The following is a 6,600-nucleotide window of genomic DNA, read 5'->3' as shown; positions in this document are numbered from 1 at the left end:
TCTTGGCACACTGTCAGTCAGGAAATCAAAAGATGAATTGCATTGAGAAATCCTGTCGTCAGGGACCTCAATAAAATACTAAAGAACAATAATATTAATCTGGAGACTAAGGTGTGCCTGATACAGACCATGGTCTTCACAGTTACTTGCTATGAGTCAGAGAGCTGAACAATGACTACGGATGACAGAAGCAGAATTGATAACTTTAGTTGTAGTGCTGGAAAAGAGTGTTGAACATACTGTGGACTGCCAGGAGGACAAACAGGTAAATCCTGGAGAGGGTAAAATCAAGCTGCTCTTTGGAGGCGATGATTATTAAGCTTTATCTCACATACCTTAGGCATGTAGCCAGGAGGGACCAGTCCTTGGAGAATAACATCATGTTTGGAAGTATGGAGAGACAGAGCAGGAGAGGAAGACCCAGGATGGGATGGATTGCTTTAGTGACTTGAGAAAGGGGACTAGGTCTGTTGGAGATGATGGGATTGACTCAGCATAGGATAGGGTTCATAGCGGTTGTACATAGGGTCACTATGTGTTGCAGCTGATTTGACGGCACATAACAACAGTAACTAAATTGTAGAGGTCAAGGAGTTTTTCAAAGTGTTAAAGAGCAAGAATGCAAGTTTAAAGACTGTTATTATGTCTGACTGAAGCCAACATTTTCAGTTCTTTCATATACATCTAAAAGTTGGGCAATAAATAAGGACAACAGAAGAAATGACTCCTTAAATTTGTGGTGCTAGTGAACAGTATTGAATCCTAGAGTATCATGGAAAATACCTTTGAAAAAGTAAACAACACAAAAACAACCAAACAAAGCCACAAATGCAATCTTTACCAATGGACCTCACTATATGGATTGTACCGGAATCAGATTTACTATGCTTGCTTAAAGAATCCTTTGGAGAAGCGCACTATCTGTAGTGAAAACCAGACCAGATGCCAATTATAGAATAGACCATAAATTTTTCAAAATATGACCTTAAATCTGTCCTATTTGAATTTAAGAATTACCTCAAGAACCATTTTAAGGTCTTAAACACTAATTATAAAAGATCAGAGGAACTGTGGGAGGATATAAAAGATGCATTCATGAAGAGAGAGAGTGAAAAAGGTCATTACAAAGAAGGAAGGAAAAACCAAAATGAATGTCAAAATAAGCTATGAAAATTGAATTAGAAAAAAAAGAAAATTAAATTAGAATGTTGACAAGCCAAACAAAAGGTAAACCTGGTTAATTAAAAGAGTTGACTAGAAGATTTCAATGGGCATCTTGAGAACGTAAAGTGAACTGTTATAACTAAATGTGCAGAAAGCTGGAGTCAGATAATAAAGAGGGAAGAACTCTCATGGCATTTGCAAAACACATTCAAGTCTGGAGTTGCAATACTGAAAGTAGCTGTGGGCACAATCTTGGATGATCCAGGAGGCATCAAAAGAAGATGGAAGGAATACACAGGACACACAGAATCACTGTACCAAAAAGAGTTAGTTGACTCTGAATAATTCCAGTAAGTATCATATGAACATGAGCCAATGGTAACTAAGCACGAAGTTCTAACTGCACTGAAGGCATTGGGGGGAAAAATCGCCAGGAATTAACCTGGCTGTTGTTCAAACCAAGCAAGGGAATATGGCATGATTTAAAATCAGGAAGGGTAATGTCAGAGTTGTATCCTTTTTCCATACCTATTCAATTAGTATGCTAAGCAAATAATTTGGGAAGCCCTACTCTGTGAAGAAGAATGAAATGAAACTTCAAGATGAGAAGAAGATTCATTAACAGCTTGCATTATACGAATGACATAATTTTGCTTGGTGAAAGTGAAGAAGATACGAAGTGTTTGATACAGAAGAAGATCAAGCATTACATGTTCATTGCATCATAATATCAAGAAAGCAAAGGTCCTTACCAAAGGACCATCAGTCAACATTATGGTAGATGGAGAACAAATTGAAGCTATTAATAATTTCATCTTCCTTTGAACAACAACCAACAACCTTAGTACTCACAGTCAGGATATTAGGAAGCATATTGCATTGGAGAAGTCAGCTGTCAGAGACCTTTCCAAAATTCTGAAGCACAATGAAATGTGAAGTTAGAATGAAGACTTAATTTGCACCTAATTCAGGGAAGGGCCTTTTCAATCACCTGCTCCATATCAAAGAGATGGACAATGAATCAAAATAACAGAAGCGTAATTGATGCCTTTAAGTTGTCTTACTGGAGATGAATACCGGAATACTGGAGATGATTATTGCCTAGGACTGTCAAAAGAACAGACAGGTATGTCTTTGAATACATGTGGACAACATGCTCCTTGGAGGCAAAGTTGTTGAATCTTTATCTTTTGAACTTTGGTCATGTTGCTAGGTGAGGGTGTTCCATAGAAAGGAGATTGTTTGGAAAATGAAAGTTCAGTGAAAAAAAGAAAGATCTCCAAGGAGGTGGATTGGCAGGGTGACTTCAACAGTGAACTTAAGTGTATCAGAGAAGATGAGAAGGGCACAGAATAGAACAGGGTTAAGGTCTGTTGTTCATAGTGTTGCTATGGGTCATACTTACTTTGACAGCACCTAACAGCACCAACAACTACCAAAGGGACAATCAAATTATGTACTGGAGCAAGTGCAATCAAGGTCTTTCTTAGAGGCAAGATGATGTGACTTCATTTTACAGACTTTATCATGTTGTCAGGAAAGGCTTGTCCTTAAAAAATTGGAAATGCAGAGAGTCAGTGAAAGAGAAGACTCTGAAAATGATGGATTGGCCCAGTGACTGCAACAATGGCTTTCAGCATGGCAGACACAGCTGATATAGGATAGAATAAAGTTTTTAGCTGATTTTCACAGGTAGCTAAACTACATAGTTCACTGACAGCACCTAATATCATAGTAGCATTTACATATTTCAAAAAGTTATCTGCAATGAATATCATGACTATAAAGCATATAAAATTATATCTTGACGTCTCTACCCACAGTTCTACTACCAAGGCCATATATTTTACCAATTCTTATTTGTTAAATGTTTTCATTTCTGTGCTCAGTCAATTTTAAACTCTGAAAATCATTAATATATTAAAAAGAAATTGTTGCTCTGTTGTTAGATGTTGTTAATTCAATTACAATTCATAGAAACCTATGAAAACAAATTGAAACCCTTGCCTATGCTGTGTCATCCTCCCAATTACTGATAATGGTAATTCAAAAACATATATACCTCATTTTCTGTGTTAAACTTATTTTTAAAAGTTACTGTGATGTAGTCTTTTCCTTGATTTTTTTTTAACTGTACATTTTCTAACATATATCTAAAATTACTTTTCCCTCTTTTTCTGCAATGATTTTTTTAAAGTATGTGATTGTGATAGGCTGTGTATAAAACTCCTGAATATTTTGTATTTATCTTGTGTTTATTGATATTTTCACTGGTGTTTTAAAATATCTTGTTATTATTACATGTCATTGAATTAGAGCTCACTGTTTACCCTCCAATAAATGTTCAGAGACTGGGAATCACACAGAAAGAGATTGTCTATCTTTCTTCCTCAAATCACTTTCTTTTGGATTGACACAATTCTTTACCACAAAGCCACCAAATATCCCTTTAAAATATCCTAGAAATTCACTATTTAGAGATAATATCTGTTGTTGCTGTTTTTGTTATGGGCCATCGGGTTGCCTGCTACTTTTTAAATATTTCCTTAGAGTAAAATTAAAGTGGTAGTTTTCACAATCCATATTAGATTATTATCGTTGTTATGGGCCATCGAGTTGCCTGAGACTCATAGTGACCATGTGTACAACATTCCTAAACCCTGCTCTATCCTGTGTCTATATTATTGTCTCTGACACACCTACCTTCAAACCCCAGTCACTGAATCAATATGTCTTATTGAGGGTTTTTAATAGATTATTATTAAGATTATGAGATATCATTAAAATATGGCAACTTTAACACAATATAACTATTAAGAAGGTAAAAACATATATAAAATGTTAATAGAAATATATAGTTGTCTTTACCTAGGATGGTTTAAGTATGCATTTTCTGGCAATACACTTTTTTCACCTTCTTTCATTGGTCCTTTTCATTCTTCTTTATGAAGTTTAACCAAATTGCACTGAAAACTAAATTTACTACTTTGAAGATTGGCACAGACAAAATTCAAAGGAATGTGTCCTCGAATAGCTTACCTAATGAAAATAAATGAGAACTTGACAATATCAGTAAAAGCAAGTATCAGTAATATGTTAACCTGGAGGAATAGTTCTTTCAACTGGAAGCGTTATTACAAATCCACAGAAACATTACAGAGGCTATTTTAAAATCACAATTGTTGTATTGAAAATCTATGAGTTATACAGCTGTATCGATAATTACAAAAACATGCTAGTAAAATCAGAGAACGCCAGTTGAAAGCAATTCACAGCATAAAGAAAATTATTGAAAAGTTAGATAGATACAAAAGAAAATAAATATATAAGGGTATTTTTTTGCTGATATTAATGCTTGCATGTGATATTATCAAAATGGTTTTCAATTTACCATACTTACAGGATTTTGTTTGAGAAATCTATATATAGTCATTGAACGGTAATGAATAAGGTAGTTTTACTGTGCACATCAGGAAAAATGCTATCTTGGAACTCCAAAAGGACATTTTTACATTTCCATTGCTTTAATGATTCTAAAACATTATGTACTCCTACACCATCATAAAAGAAAATGCTAGCTACAGAAGAAGATTTAGAGCTTTAGCTTTGTTTCAACAAAAGCTTTATCTCTTTTGTGTGCTCTGAGCAACCTGTTCTCACATTCTCCAAATTATGGGTCTCACAAGTATTGAATCTTTATCCTGATTATATCCTCACTGTTTCCTTTACTTGAAAAATACTGTGGGCAGAATTTATTGTATTTTCTTTGTTTGTGTAGATGCTGATAATTTTCCAACTCCCCTGCTTAATTTAGGAGGAAGAGAATTATGCAATAAAAACTAGCTAGGTAGTTTTTCTATATATCCATCTTCATCATAATAACAAGAAAAAGTTCTTATATTAAAGAAAATTGGAAAACATTTAGATATTCTTTAATATTTACTCATTTTTAGGCCTCTTTTCTTTCTTTTCCAAGTAAAAGGCACATACCTAGAATAAAAAGTGATTTAAACTACTGTATTTAATTTTAAAATTATTCATATATATTATAAAATTATCTTATTACAGGGAAAATTTGAAAAATAATAACCTGGTTAAACTATAAATAAGGCAAATCTTATGAGTTTTTGTTCTCAAAATAAAAGTGGTTTCTGTTTGTTTTTATAAAAATGAACAGAGATACTCCTAAAAACTCTCACTTCACACAATATGGATGTGGATTACCCAATAAAAAAAATCAGTGTAAACACATCAATTCTGACAGTTTGTTATCAACATTTTACAGGGCCCATGTGCAAGATAACCTTTTGGAATTCAGAGAAAAATACACACTTTCAAATTTGCCAGTCATTCCCTCTCAAAGGAGACAAAGCCAGAGAATATGTCTTTAAAATCACATGTCCTCCTAGGAATTATTTCAAAAATTGCATTTCCTACCAGAGGTAACTTTTATCAGAATGATACAAAGCTTTAGATTGCATTATTTGACAAATTATTGCACATTCACGTATCTTCTTCTAGAGGTTATCAAGCTGGAGATACTCCACTCCTTACTAACTTATCACTCTTGGCCCTGTTGTACATAGATTTGCCTTCCAAATAAGTAAGAAGCACTCAAATCTTGCCTCTGCCAATTTAACATTCTGGAAAATATTCAATCTGGTTTAAAATAGGGTCCAATATATATTCTGTCACAAGTGAATTTTGTTGTTGTTGTTGTTCGGTGAGGTTGCATTAGTTCCAATTCATAGCAGTATGAGTTACTGTGTAAAAATTATTATATTTGCACTTTGTTGTATTCAAGCAAATTATATATTAATAAACTTCTTTAGAAGTGAGAAAGCAAGAGTTTAAGATTAAATAACTTATTCAAGATTATGACAAAAATAATTAGTGACAGAAAGCATTCTAGTGTGGTTGCTTTTGGAAGTATGTGTTATTTTTCTGGTATTTTTGCAGTCTCGAAACAGTCTTGTCTCTGAACACAACACAAAATGTAATTAAATTATATTTGATACGTGCAATAATATGATTAAACTTATTAAGCGTTACGGCATTTTTGTTGTTAGTTGTTATATGCCGTCAAATCAACTGCTACTCATACCCGCCCTATGATCAGAACCTTGCCCTAACTTGTCTTAATTTTTCTGACAGACTTGAGCATTGTTAAAGGCACCATGCTAAACTATCTTGTTGTAAATCTTCCTCTCCTACACTGACCATCCACTTTTCCAACAATGATGCCTTTTTTCAAGGACTAGCCACTCCTAACAACATGCCCAAAGTACGTGAAATGAAATTTCACCATCCTTGCCTCCAAGGAGCACCACGGTTTCATTTCATCCAAGTTAGATCTGTTTGTTCTCTTGTCAGCCCATGGATATTCAGTGCTCTTCTCCAACACTACAACTCAAAGACTGATTCTTCTTAAGTCTT

The sequence above is a fragment of the Elephantulus edwardii genome, unplaced genomic scaffold, assembly GCF_000299155.1.
Source record: "Elephantulus edwardii isolate Elephantulus edwardi_28Jun2011 unplaced genomic scaffold, EleEdw1.0 scaffold00173, whole genome shotgun sequence".
Taxonomy (NCBI): Eukaryota; Metazoa; Chordata; class Mammalia; order Macroscelidea; family Macroscelididae; genus Elephantulus; species Elephantulus edwardii.
The sequence above is the reverse complement of the archived record's forward strand: the minus strand, read 5'-3'. Positions refer to the sequence as shown.